The 13318-nt window shown below is 40.9% G+C and overlaps 2 pseudogenes; both read left to right on the forward strand.

Moving 5' to 3' along the window:
• Nucleotides 1–1740: 1740 nt before the first annotated feature.
• LOC122333832 lies at nucleotides 1741–9063 on the forward strand (annotated as a pseudogene).
• Nucleotides 9064–10948: 1885 nt separating this feature from the next.
• LOC122333840 overlaps nucleotides 10949–13318 on the forward strand; it is a 3452-nt pseudogene continuing 1082 nt past the window's right edge.

Raw genomic sequence — 13318 nt, forward strand, 5'->3', positions numbered from 1 at the left:
TGTCCCTGATGAGTTCGTCGTGCAATGGTCCATATTTGCAGTGCTCTGCCAAGGAAAACAATGCAGTCACGAAAGAGTCGACCGACTCGTTTTCCCCTTGTTTTCTCATATTAATGCGTGCTCTTTCGTAGATGACATTTTTCTTTACAACAAAGAATGCGTGAAACCCCTCCTTCACTGTGTCGTATTGCTGCATGTGTTCGTTTGTCAAATTTAATCCTTTTAAAATATCATCCGCTTCATCGCCCGTACAGTACATGAGAGTATTTATTTGATTGTCTTGCGAGGAAGTGTGAAAATTGCTGGCCTGACAGAAACGTTCAAACCGTCTAATCCATTTTTCCCATTTGTGGGGTTTGGAGAAGTTGAATGGCTCAGGTGGCTGGATGCTAAATGTAGCACACGGGCCCGGCGCGGGCAGCTCTCTCCTCCCGGCTGTTGCATCACCTGGAGCTTGTTGACTTCTTGCCGCTTGTTTCATGACTTCGCGACTTCACTTACAACATATAAACTTCACCAGCGCTTCAAAAAACTTCTGCAAGCCTCTTAGAGTATCCCACTCTGACACCATGTTGTGTTATCTAGTGTATAACGTGAGTAAAACAGCACACAAACTCTTCATGACTTTCAACTTAGCCCTCCTTTATTGTTCTCCCCCCCAGTGCCCCCTGCTGGACCGAAACAGTATCTTGGACTCCAACTGTGGAACATTAATATGTAGCTTTACTACATAGATTATCCCACAGGAGCTGCACTCAAAAAAAATTAAACACTGCTAATGTACTTCTCAGAAATATACATAAATTTTAATTTGGACAACTCAGTCTTTGTGGTGTTGATCGACTCGACATCTAACTTATGTTTTGATTATCATTGTAAATCCAACTCAGCCATTTGTTGCCCACATTCAAGTGTTAAAAATGCATTAAGCTAAAAAAAAAAATGTTTTTGATGGTATGTATGTTTAAATATTCCTAACAAAATATATAAAATATTAAAGGGTTACTCTACCCCAAAATAAAAATAAAAAAAGTCTTTAATAACCCCCACGTTGTTCTAAAGCAGTAAAGCTTTGCTCGACTCTGGTCTTCAGAACACAATTTAAGATATTTCAGATTAAAAAACCCGGGATGTTTTGGTGCCAAATTGTCAGATTACATACAAAAAGTCTGGTAGCTTCATAACATTACTGTTGAAGCACGGATGGCAGATGAACTATTCTGACGATCTCTCTCATAATTTTCTACACCTTGAAGCTTTTAGCAAGCAGAGTTATAATTATAACACTGCAAAAACGATAAAGAGCTTGAATGGTCGTGTCTGGTGTTTAATAAGACGCTTGTATTAATTCACAGCACAAAATACACGACGACATTAGACCGTTTTTACTTGTAAACAGCTTAAATTTCCGTGAAATAATAGCAAAATATTTATTGACCAAACAGACAGCATGTTATGATAATTTCCTAAATAATAGTTTTATTTCTGCTCCTCCTAAAAGCACTTTAAAGGACTAGCGCTGTGAGTTTCGCTGTGTATAAGCCCCGCCCACGGCGCAAAACGGACCAATCACGTGGCAGCTCTGCAACGGCTCCCCAGCAGCGGTGGAACGTTGATTCGATTGTGACGTCGCAGTTAGAATTGTCCCTCGATTCTTTGCTAAATCACTTGCAGTTAGTTGCTCATTTTGGTCTTTCTAACTTTGCTCGTGTTGCTGTCTAAGATAGTCCGTCGCTTAAAATGTTGTTTACCGTGCTTGGAGTAATTGCTTTAGTTCTGAGAGAAAGGAGAAAAGTCAACAACATCGACTCAGGTGAAGATGGAGAAGTGGAGAACAGTGATGTTCCTCCTGTGAGGAGTCCTGATGGTAAATCAGCTGTCACTTTTTCTGGAGAAACAGCTCATCAGTTCAGTTTTATAAAGTCTGTAAAGTTGCAGCTTAAAGTTACAGAGTCAGAAAATGTAAAATTCACAAAATATTAATGAAGTGACACGATAACCTAGAAGTTTACCAAGCAGCTAATATTCACATGACTCAAGCACCAAAACATGCTTTTAACAGTTAAACCGACACTTAAACACCACTTAAACTCACAATGCTCAAACTAATTGAAAGCAAATGAATAAACGTTGAAGAAAGAATGTGTCTGGTGTGAATGCTGGCCAAAGTAAACTTCATCATTTAGATTGCACTTAAATGCAGTAATATGAGTATTTATTAATACTGCTGTGTGTATGTCATTATCCTCTTTAGGTCAGACTTCTGAACATATCAGCAGTGACCCTGCAGTCCTCTCCTCTGCTGATGAACCACTGACCGGTCACCCTGAGGTCGATGAAGAGCGGATAGACCAGTCGCTGGTCCAAGATCACAACGCGGTGTCGTGCGCGCGATGTGATGTTGACCCGCTCTGGATTGTCCCTGAATTGGTTGTGGACGTCCCGACTTCAGAGGAGCCTATCGCTAGTGACCCTGAAGTCAGCATTCCCGAGCTTCGGAGGGTCCGCGCGGAGACACTGTGGCCCCTCAGTCCAGCCAGCTGGAGGACGAGGCAACAGCTTTGAGTCAGTTTGTACCATAAACACACGTTCGACACGAGTACAAATATCCCATGTAGTATCTCAAACAATATATGAATCGCATTTCAGAACAGCTCTTATTTTTCTTGAAACAGCTACTATTTCCTGCGGCGAAAAGGGCTTTGAGCTGAACGATGGAGGCTTTGGATGCGGCCATGGAGAGATTGGCACGGATGATCAGGTTGCAATGAATTTTCCCTCTAAAAATGATTTCAAATATATCTGCTTTGTAAGTGACTTTATTTGTGAAACAGTCTAACCATCATATCATCGTCTTTGTTCTAGGAGGATTATTCTGAAGCCCTTCCGTCAGAGCTGCAGGATCAGCCCTCGGAGGACGAGGACACTGAGACTATTTCAGAGGTTCCTGAAGTCCCCGTCCCTCCTGACGACCCTCCAGAGGCTCTCAACGCTGTCCTCTCAGGCCTTTCCCAGAGATGGAGGAACCGCTGTGTGAAGGGGGTCCTCGCTCTGGCTATGATCCTCGGCGTCTTCTGCAGCATTTATCTGGGTCCCATGGCTCTGATGACGATCGTGCTGTGCGTTCAGATCAAGAGCTTCACTGAGATGATGACAATCGGTTACCTCTGGCACCACCTGCCATGGTTCAGCACGTTAAGCTGGTACATCCTGATGTACTTGGGCTGTTTCCTCTCTGGTGAAACTCTCTCGGATAACTTCTTCAGTCTGGTGCAGAAGGAGGAGCCTATGCGCCTGCTCGGCCAATCCCAAGGCTTCATTCCCTTAGCCCTGTACCTCGCTGGGTTCTGCGTGTTTGCTCTGAGTCTTCTGAAGAGACGCCGTCTCCTGAAGCTCTACATGCTCGGCTGGACTCTAATGATTTTGGCGACTCTCTCTCAATTAATCATTCGTAACCTATTTGACGGCATGATATGGTTTATAGTGCCCGTATCTTGCTTTATTTATAAAGGCTTACGAGTTTGGTTTCTTTTTTGGTCGCACCCCTCTCTTCAAGTCGTCTTTTAAGAAGACATGGGAGTGCAGTATATTTTATCTACTCGGCTGTGTTAAAATGACAGCACTTTTAATTTAATTGTTTAATTGTTAATTGTTCTATTTAAGTTTTATTTCAAATGTTTATGCCATGTGAGAGCAATGTCTTGTGCATGAAATAAAGTGCAAAATAAAAATGCAAAAAAAAACTTGGTTCAGTGCAATTCAATCAAATCAAATATACATATTAAGTATACATTTGTTGTGTGCTTCACATTTTGTGTGTGTGTACGTTAAAATGTGTCGAAGTGAATAACATGCTTTTTTTTTATTCAAAGTGCATGACCCTATTCCATCTAAAGTGCTAAAAGATTTGCTTCCAGAAGTCATAGATCCTATTTTGACCATTATTAATTCATCATTGTCATTAGGATATGTTCCCAAAATCTTCAAACTGGCTGTAGTTAAGCCTCTTATTAAGAAACCACATCTTGATCCCAAAGACTTAGTAAATTACAGACCAATCTCTAATCTCCCTTTTCTGTCAGAAATACTAGAAAAGGTAGTATCCTCACAACTGTATTCCTTTCTAGAAAAAAATGGTGTCTGCGAGGATTTCCAATCAGGTTTTAGACCGTACCATAGTACTGAGACTTCTCTCATTAGAGTTACTAATGACCTGCTTCTATCATCAGATCACAGTTTTATCTTGTTATTAGTGCTATTAGATCTTAGTGCAGCATTCGATACTATCGATCACACCATTCTCTTGGATAGACTGGAAAACTATGTTGGCATTAGAGGAAGCGCCTTAGCATGGTTTAAATCATATCTATCTGACTGCTATCAGTTTGTAGCACTAAATGAGGAGGTATCATATCGCTCACAAGTGAAATATGGAGTTCCTCAAGGCTCAGTGCTAGAACCTTTACTTTTCAACCTGTACATGTTACCTCTTGGAGACATTATCAGGAGACATGGTGTTAGCTTTCACTGCTATGCTGATGATACTCAGCTCTATATTTCAGCGCAGCCTGGTGATACACACCAAACTGAGAATCTAACAGAATGCATAGTTGATATAACAAACTGGATGATGAGTAACTTCTTAATGCTAAATTCTGAAAAAACAGAGGTGCTAATATTTGGACCTAAAAACCCCACATATAATAATCTAGAACACAGCCTATCACTTGATGGCTGCTCTGTTAATTCTTCATCATCAGTTAGGAACCTAGGTGTTCTGTTTGACAGCAATCTTTCCTTCAACAACCATGTTTCTAGCATCTGTAAAACTGTGTTTTTCCATCTTAAAAATATATCTAAAATACGACCTATGCTTTCAACGTCTAATGCAGAAATGTTAATTGATGCGTTTATGACCTCGAGGTTAGATTATTGTAATGCTGTACTGGGTGGTTGTTCTGCACGCTTGATGAACAAACTTCAGCTGGTTCAAAACGCAGCAGCCAGAGTCCTTACTAGAACTAGGAAGTATGATCATATTAGCCCGGTTCTGTCAACACTGCACTGGCTCCCTATCAAACATCAGATAGATTTTAAAATCTTATTAATTACCTATAAAGCCCTGAATGGTTTAGCTCCTCAACACTTGAGCGAGCTCTTATCACATTATAGTCCTGCCCGTCCGCTGCGTTCTCAAAACTCTGCCCATTTGATAATACCTGATGAATATTAGATGTTAAATATTCAAGGTTTGTTAAAAATTGTAGAAACTTGGTGGTGTGTCTGATTAAAACACTGTAAGCAGCGCCAGTCCTTTGCTTTCTTTTATTCCATTGATGAGAAGAATCAAATCTTTAGCAATCAGCATACGATGCAGTCAACAGAGTCACATAGTGTAGGACTACCACGATGAACATGATCAATAACAGGATAGACAGGATGGAAAGGATGCTTTTTCGGTCATTAACACATCCTAAGGAAAGGATTCAAGGACATGGTTGGGTGCCCATTCAAACACCCACACCTCACCAAGGCAAAAAGGGGACAAAGGAAGGAAGTGAGGTCTATTTATAGACCTCAACCAGGGGGAATATGGCTAATGTAGTGTGCCATATATGGAGTTGATCTTAAAGGTGAATTACTAGGGTTTGTGGGAGGTGTAGTTCAAAGAAAAATGAAATTAGGAAAAAGGTAAACTAGTCAAATTCACAACAGCCGCCCCCAAATACGGTCATGTATTTGCTATCATTCATTAATTTTTGAGGTAACGGAATCAGCTTAGCAACTGGGCGTACATACGTTTTTCCATTAATAACAATCTCAGCTACTCTGACACGTCCATCCCGACTAGGCAAAAGATGTACTACCCTACCAATGGGCCATGATGCTCTTGGAAGTTGGGAATCAATAACTAACACAACAGTAGAATCATTTAGATTAGGATTTTCTCTATTCCATTTTTGATGGAGCTGCTGACCTGGCAAATAATGTCGAATAAAGGAGGTCCAAAACTGATCACCTAAGACCTGGCTGTGGCGCCAAGATTTACGGCCAAGGAGCTCAGTGTTGGCATAAATAACCTGAGGTAGAGAAGAATCTCGCCGCCCCATGAGGAAGAGATTCGGGGTGATGGGATCGAGATCTGCGACATTAGAAGAGGTGTAACCTAATGGCTTTGAATTTAAAACCCCTTCAACTTCCGTCAGAACTGTCCGTAGGACTTTTTCGGATACTGTTTGGCTGCCAAGTACCACACGGAGAGCTGTTTTAACGGAGCGGATCTCTCGTTCCCATGAGCCTCCAAAATGAGGAGCTTGAGGAGGGTTAAATTTGAATTTGATCTGCTGATTTTCGAGTTTTACTTGTAGCTCATTGGTTAGGCTCTGGAACACTTCTTTTAATTCTCTCGCAGCTCCACGGAAATTACTTCCTTGGTCACAAAGGATCTCATATGGCTGACCTCTCCTGGATATAAAACGGCGTAGGGCCATTAGAAAACTATCCACATCCAAACTGTTTAACAAATCAAGATGCAGACATCGAGTTGTTTGGCACTTAAACAGAATGCCCCATCTCTTTTCTGTTCTACGTCCAACCTTGACATAGAAAGGGCCAAAACAGTCCATCCCGGTGGACCAAAAGGGAGGCTTAAACAGTCGGAGCTTAGAGGGTGGAAGATCTGACATTTGAGGGATGGATGGCTTAGCTTTCCACTTTCTACATTCCAAACAGGACAACTGATGCTTTTTCACAGCCTGTCGTCCTTTAATTATCCAATAATTACGGCGAAGTTCTGAGAAAACTCTCTCTGGACCAGGATGAAAAAGTTTCTCATCACAGTCCTTGATGATTAAACTAGATAATGGATGCTTTGAATCAAGGATGACTGGATGAACCATTTCAAATTCCATTTCCTCTAATTGTCTGAGCCTGCCACCCACTACAATAAGTCCTGTTTCTTCTCTGAACTCAGGAGAAAGTGTAAGGAGTCGACTTTGAGATTCAATGGGCTTTCCTTCCTTTAAAGACTGGTACTCTGAGGGGAAACTTTGTTGCTGGGCTTGTCTCAGAAGATGATTCTGAATGACTGAAGGGTCACAAGAGTCTGGACTATGTTGTCGCAATAACTCAGTTGTAGCAGACTTTAACTCTGTCCATGACTGGAAACAGGAAGGATCTGGGAGTACGAGATCCTCCAATTGTGTTAAACCACAAAAAAAGTGGTTTTCGGAGCTCAGGATAAGGACTAGCAGATTGGGACACTAGATTTTGAGGCCACTGTTGTGGAGGAAGTTTCAGAAATGACGGGCCTTGTCGCCATCTGTGATCAGGATTGGCTAGCTCAAAGCGTTCTACCTCTAGTGATATCATCTGCTGGGTTCTGTGGGGAAGGGATATATCTCCAAGAAGAGACATCAGTGAGTTCCAAGATTTCAGTGATTCGATTGGCTACAAAAACTTTATACCGGCAGGAAGAGGAATGAAGCCATGACAAAACGGTTGTGGAATCAGACCATAAGACCACATTTGTCAAAGTAAGAGTCAGTTCCCTTTGCAGAAGTTTGGAGAGCTGTGCACCTGTTAGAGCAGCGCAAAGTTCAAGGCGAGGGATGGATATTTGCCTTTTTGGGGCAACTCGGGATCTTGCTCGAAGGACCATATGATGAATATTAGATTCGTTAAAAATTGTAGAAACTTGGTGGTGTGTCTGATTAAAACACTGTAAGCAGCGCCAGTCCTTTGCTTTCTTTTATTCCATTGATGAGAAGAATCAAATCTTTAGCAATCAGCATACGATGCAGTCAACAGAGTCACATAGTGTAGGACTACCACGATGAACATGATGAATAACAGGATAGACAGGATGGAAAGGATGCTTTTTCGGTCATTAACACATCCTAAGGAAAGGATTCAAGGACATGGTTGGGTGCCCATTCAAACACCCACACCTCACCAAGGCAAAAAGGGGACAAAGGAAGGAAGTGAGGTCTATTTATAGACCTCAACCAGGGGGAATATGGGTAATGTAGTGTGCCATATATGGAGTTGATCTTAAAGGTGAATTACTAGGGTTTGTGGGAGGTGTAGTTCAAAGAAAAATGAAATTAGGAAAAAGGTAAACTAGTCAAATTCACAACAATACCTAGAATATCAAAATCAACTGCGGGCGGCAGATCATTTTCCTATCTAGCACGTAAACTCTGGAACAAGCTCCCTAACTCTGTTTGGGAAGCAGACACACTCTGCCAGTTTAAAATCTAGACTAAAGACACATCTTTTTAACTTAGCCTACACATAACACACCAACACACTTTTTATTATTCAAATCCGTTAAAAGATTTTTAGGCTGCATTAATTAGATCAGCTGGAACCGGGAACACTACTCCTAAAACACAATGTACTTGTGACATCGTAAAAAGAATGGCATCTACGCTAATATTAGTCCTGTCTCTTTCTCAATCTGTTTTCACAGTTTGTATCCAGACTAGATGGTGGATCAGCACCCAGAGATTATGTTCATCAGAGACCAGAACACCTAGATGCGCCCGTGGACAGATAACCAGATCCTGATGCACACACACACACACACACACACTAAGTTATTTACACTATCTGACACAGCTGTGCTTAAAATTGAACTGGAAGTTAAGTGCTGGGCATCCGGTCAGAGTCTGGTTTTTCCCAAAGTTTTTTTTCTCCATTCTGTATGGATGGGGTTTTGTTTTCTTGCCGCTGTCGCCTCTGGCTTGCTTTGTTGGGGACACTTAACTTCTAGTGATTATCGTTGAATTGATTACAGAGACCGTCTCTGTATTTAATAACAAAGTGTTCACTCTCGTCATTATACATCCCTGTCATTGTATACTTCTACCTTATACTGTACAGTGCTTCGATGCAACCTGTGTTGTTAAAAGCGCTATATAAATAAAAATGATTGATTGAAATGATTGAATATTGGTATGGTACATTGATGACTTTAAGAGATTAATCACAATTAAACGATTTCTTCTTGTCATTCCAGGCAGACTAATGATGAGACCAGATCTCTGCGTGGAGAATTAACTAGAACTAAGTCTATTTGTTTATTTAGCTGGTAGAAATATGATGTTCTAATAATGTTGGCCACCAGTAGACACACACACACACACATATATGCACACACACATACACACAGACACACGCATACACACACACACACGCACACACACACACACACACACACACACACACACACAAACATAAGATTATATACCCATTAGAATGTTAATAATTATTACTAAATAAAAGGGATCATGAAATTTGCATGTTATTGCTTATTTGAACACATCTGTAACAGTGTTGTGAATACAATTCAACCACGGGTTTCTAGTTATGTTCTCTTTTAGAAGCGAAAACGAAGCAGTTTCACAGCAGGACACACAGCGTCTCCAGCGAGAATAATAGCTCCCGCCTTCTTTCTTTGCTCAAACATTTGGGCGGAGTTACGAAAAGCTTCCCACACTGTGACATAGACAAGTGTGGGGTGGTGCTAGCCATAACTTTTATAAAGAATATCTCTTTGGTTTTAAGTTTTGCGACTATGTACTAACAGCTCGTTTGAAGGAAAACCTGAAATCACAACATATGACCACTTTAGAATAAAATAACTATTCAGCTACAGCTCTGCAGAGTTCAAAACTGATGTGGTTTTATTGTTGCCAGCCACTTTAATAATACACAGTTTGAACATTAACACAGCACAGTGCTTGCATACAGGTGAATGAAAACCTAAATAATGCTTGATTAGAATGTGTTGTACTGTGCTGGAGCTGTCGTGTTATCTAATGTATAACGTGAGTAAAACAGCACACAAACTCTTCATGACTTTCAACTTAGCCCCCCTTTATTGTTCTCCCAAAACAGTATCTTGGACTCCAACTGTGGATCATTAATATGTAGCTTCACTACATAGATTATCCCACAGGAGCTGCATTCAAAAAAATTAAACAATGCTAATGTACTTCTCAGAAATATACATAAATTTTCATTTGGACAACTCAGTCTTTGTGGTGTTGATCGACTCGACATCTAACTTATGTTTTGATTATCATTGTAAATCCAACTCAGCCATTTGTTGCCCACATTCAAGTGTTAAAAATGCATTAAGCTAAAAAAAAAAATGTTTTTGATGGTATGTATGTTTAAATATTCCTAACAAAATATATAAAATATTAAAGGGTTACTCTACCCCAAAAATAAAAAAAATGTCTTTAATAACCCCCATGTTGTTCTAAAGCAGTAAAGCTTTGCTCGACTCTGGTCTTCGGAAAACAATTTAAGATATTTCAGATTAATGGGATGTTTTGGTGCCAAATTGTCAGATTGCATACAAAAAGTCTGGTAGCTTCATAACATTACTGTTGAAGCACGGATGGCAGATGAACTATTCTGACGATGTCTCTCATAATTTTCTACACCTTGAAACTTTTAGCACGCAGAATTATAATTATAACACTGCAAAAACGATAAAGAGCTTGAATGGTCGTGTCTGGTGTTTAATAAGACGCTTGTATTAATTCACAGCACAAAATACACGACGACGTTAGACCGTTTTTACTTGTAAACAGCTTAAATTTCCGTGAAATAATAGCAAAGTATTTATTGACCAAACAGACAGCATGTTATGATAATTTCCTAAATAATAGTTTTATTTCTGCTCCTCCAAAAAGCACTTTAAAGGTCTAGCGCTGTGAGTTTCGCGGCGCAGAAGCCCCGCCCACGGCGCAAAACGGACCAATCACGTGGCAGCTCTGCAACGGCTCCCCAGCAGCGGTGGAACGTTGATTCGATTGTGACGTCGCAGTTAGAATTGTCCCTCGATTCTTTGCTAAATCACTTGCAGTTAGTTGCTCGTTTTGGTCTTTCTAACTTTGCTCGTGTTGCTGTCTAAGATAGTCCGTCGTTTAAAATGTTGTTTACCGTGCTTGGAGTAATTGCTTTAGTTCTGAGAGAAAGGAGAAAAGTCAACAACATCGACTCAGGTGAAGATGGAGAAGTGGAGAACAGTGATGTTCCTCCTGTGAGGAGTCCTGATGGTAAATCAGCTGTCACTTTTTCTGGAGAAACAGCTCATCAGTTCAGTTTTATAAAGTCTGTAACGTTCATAGAAATTGCAGCTTAAAGTTACAGAATCAGAAAATGTAAAATTCACAAAATATTAGTGACACGATAACCTAGAAGTTTACCAAGCAGCTAATATTCACATGACTCAAGCACCAAGACATGCTTTTAACAGTTAAACCGACACTTAAACTCACAATGCTCAAACTAATTGAAAGCAAATGAATAAACGTTGAAGAAAGAATGTGTCTGGTGTGAATGCTGGCCAAAGTAAACTTCATCATTTAGATTGAACTTAAATGCAGTAATATGAGTATTTATTAATACTGCTGTGTGTATGTCATTATCCTCTTTAGGTCAGACTTCTGAACATATCAGCAGTGACCCTGCAGTCCTCTCCTCTGCTGATGAACCACTGACCGGTCACCCTGAGGTCGATGAAGAGCGGATAGACCAGTCGCTGGTCCAGGATCACAACGGTGTCGTGCACGAATGTGATGTTGACCCGCTCTGGATTGTCCCTGAATTGGTTGTGGACGTCCCGACTTCAGAGGACCCTATCGCTAGTGACCCTGAAGTCAGCATTCCCGAAGCTTCGGAGGGTCCGGCGGAGGACACTGTGGCCCCTCAGTCCAGCCAGCTGGAGGACGAGGCAACAGCTTTGGGTCAGTTTGTACCATAAACACACGTTTGACACGAGTACAAATGTCCCATGTAGTATCTCAAACAATATACGAATCGCATTTCAGAACAGCTCTTATTTTTCTTGAAACAGCCACTATTTCCTGCGGCGAAAAGGGCTTTGAGCTGAACGATGGAGGCTTTGGATGCGGCCATGGAGAGATTGGCACGGATGATCAGGTTGCAATGAATTTTCCTCTAAAAATGATTTCAAATATATCTGCTTTGTAAGTGACTTTATTTGTGAAACGGTCTAACCATCATATGATCGTCTTTGTTCTAGGAGGATTATTCTGAAGCCCTTCCGTCAGAGCTGCAGGATCAGCCCTCGGAGGACGAGGACACTGAGACTAATTCAGAGGTTCCTGAAGTCCCCGTCCCTCCTGACGATCCTCCAGAGGCTCTCAACGCTGTCCTCTCAGGCCTTTCCCAGAGATGGAGGAACCGCTGTGTGAAGGGGGTCCTCGCTCTGGCTATGATCCTCCTCGCGTCTTCTGCAGCATTTATCTGGGTCCCATGGCTCTGATGACGATCGTGCTGTGCGTTCAGATCAAGAGCTTCACTGAGATGATGACAATCGGTTACCTCTGGCACCACCTGCCATGGTTCAGCACGTTAAGCTGGTACATCCTGATGTACTTGGGCTGTTTCCTCTCTGGTGAAACTCTCTCGGATAACTTCTTCAGTCTGGTGCAGAAGGAGGAGCCTATGCGCCTGCTCGGCCAATCCCAAGGCTTCATTCCCTTAGCCCTGTACCTCGCTGGGTTCTGCGTGTTTGCTCTGAGTCTGCTGAAGAGACGCCGTCTCCTGAAGCTCTACATGCTCGGCTGGACTCTAATGATTTTGGCGACTCTCTCTCAATTAGTCATTCGTAAGCTATTTGACGGCATGATCTGGTTTATAGTGCCCGTATCTTGCTTTATTTATAAAGGCTTACGAGTTTGGTTTCTTTTTTGGTCGCACCCCTCTCTTCAAGTCGTCTTTTAAGAAGACATGGGAGTGCAGTATATTTTATCTACTCGGCTGTGTTAAAATGACAGCACTTTTAATTTAATTGTTTAATTGTTAATTGTTCTATTTAAGTTTCATTTCAAATGTTTATGCCATGTGAGAGCAATGTCTTATGCATGAATTAAAGTGCAAAATAAAAATGCAAAAAAAAACTTGGTTCAGTGCAATTCAATCAAATCAAATATACATACTAAATATACATTTGTTGTGTGCTTCACATTTTTTGTGTGTGTACGTTAAAACGTGTCGAAGTAAATAACATGCTTTTTTTTAAATTTAAAAACATCACAATAATCACACCACTCTCCTGTCCATCTGTTAACATCTTGAGAATACAAAAGCAGTTTTTCTGTAAGAAGCAAAGACATAATTTGGATGTTTTTATTTGATTTCATCTAGAATATGAGTCCATAATCCATAATAACGCTTCCTCCAGGAAGAAAAAATCAGTTGTCTCTCACATTAAAATCTGCACATTTGTTTGTTTTGGTTAGTAAATCTTTTTTTTTTTTTTTTTTACTGCCCT

This window comes from Puntigrus tetrazona, chromosome 3 (assembly GCF_018831695.1).
Source record: "Puntigrus tetrazona isolate hp1 chromosome 3, ASM1883169v1, whole genome shotgun sequence".
NCBI classification, from domain to species: domain Eukaryota; kingdom Metazoa; phylum Chordata; class Actinopteri; order Cypriniformes; family Cyprinidae; genus Puntigrus; species Puntigrus tetrazona.